The 1,855-nt window shown below is 32.9% G+C and overlaps 1 non-coding gene across 1 annotated transcript; it reads right to left on the bottom strand.

The window, feature by feature from the left end:
- Window positions 1-1,358: 1,358 nt before the first annotated feature.
- Window positions 1,359-1,430, bottom strand: Trnah-gug (transfer RNA histidin (anticodon GUG)). Its single transcript has one exon. It is a non-coding gene; the product is annotated as a tRNA-His (tRNA).
- Window positions 1,431-1,855: the final 425 nt, after the last annotated feature.

Raw genomic sequence — 1,855 nt, forward strand, 5'->3', positions numbered from 1 at the left:
AGCGTTATTTAGAGTTCATTTAAATCAGATTCAGATGTGGTTATAAAGAGGTTATGAACTCTGTCAGTTCAGCAGTGATAGCCGTGATCGTATAGTGGCTAGTACTTCGCGTTGTGGCCGTGACAACCCAGGTTCGAATCCTGGTCACGGCATTTGTCAAACTATTTAATAACATTTATGCAACAAAAGAGATATCATATGTACATGTATATTAATTTGGCTGATCAATTGAGATTGCATTTATATAGAAAACACTGCACTTTTTGTTCTTTTCATCTATTTTCTTAAAGAGACAGTTACATTTAGTTTCAAATTTTGTAATTGGAAAGAAAGCTACAAAGAAATTCAGAATACTCTATGTTAAAGCAAAAATATTGATGAATTATTTGTAGACAAACCTCAATATATTAAATTTCTAATTCTTGTAATGCAGCATTATTTGTTACCATTACACACTGTGGAAGGTTTTTCCATACTTTACTTGTCTTTATAATTTACATTATAAATATAATGCGGACAAACTTTTAACTCCAAGAATCCATCATTCGTATACACTACGGAAACTGCATATTATATATTGCATGTCACTAATTCTTTTATCTAAATACACAATTATAAAATGAAAAAAAAAACAACTAACAATCTTCTTTGTAATAACTTAATGTTTAGATATTACTTCATGGGTCATTGCAACTGCAAGCTGGGAACAAATAAATCATGCGCATAAAATATTGGTACATTGCATCCATCAACCCTTATACCATATTTAAATAGAAGATAATATATATGTCTCGACATATTTAATCGCGTACCTTTTAGCTATCCATACATACAATTAATTTATCAGTTATTTCTTTTTTAACGAACACCACGGATGGTCACATGAATCCATGTTTACCAGTCGCATGTTATTATCATAACATTTAACAGTTAAAATAACATGCGACAAATTACTTAAGAACACAACTGGTTGCATTCTGATTTAGAAAAAGCTCACATTCCTGATAGACATAAATAACAAAAAAGCAACTTAAATATTAAAACATCATTTAACTATCGTCTTTACAAAAATATCACATAATGACACAAATGTGTTTCGTAGGAAGTCAGAGATATGTGGAAGCAGTTAATTTTTATTGCTGTGATTATTCATTGTAATAAATAGCAGGAAGATTGGACAAATATGTTCCAAAAAGGCGGTTGAAGGAAAAATGGTTTCGGAAGTCTACGCTTTACAGTTAGCAGCCACGATAGAGGATGTGATACTTTTTATTCCCAGGACGCTAATTCATTTTTTCTATTATTGCGTTATTCAAAAAAAAGTTCAGCTGTGCCAAAATAGCGACTGTCACAACCACTGCCGTGACCAGGATTCGAACCTGGGTTGTCGCGGCCACAACGCGAAGTACTAACCACTATACGATCACGGCTATCACCACTGAACTGACACATTTGGTCTAACCTCTTTATTTCTACTTATAATACACTGCGGTATACCGTACCCCGGATATTGCTCGATATTTTCGAGGACTTTCATCCCATTTCGCGACTTTGAACGGAGAACGAAGGTAAGTTCAACGACGATATTTTCCAAACTAATGGCTTTTTCATTTATTTCAACGGGTTTTATATATCTAGAGGAAATTTTGTAGCTCTAAAAGACATAAAAGTATTACAGGTATTTGTAAAATTGATTAAACTACCTCTAAACGATCTGCTGCTCACTAGGTAGGAAATACTGACCGCGATACCGTAGAATCGTTAGAAATTATTATATTACCCATATAAAAAAAATTGAATCGAGCAATTTTTTTTTATTCACAATCCAAGTATGCTTTGTCCAAATTTCAGGCAG

This window comes from Ruditapes philippinarum, unplaced genomic scaffold (genome assembly GCF_026571515.1).
Source record: "Ruditapes philippinarum isolate M1 unplaced genomic scaffold, ASM2657151v2 ctg15017_1_1_1_1, whole genome shotgun sequence".
NCBI classification, from domain to species: domain Eukaryota; kingdom Metazoa; phylum Mollusca; class Bivalvia; order Venerida; family Veneridae; genus Ruditapes; species Ruditapes philippinarum.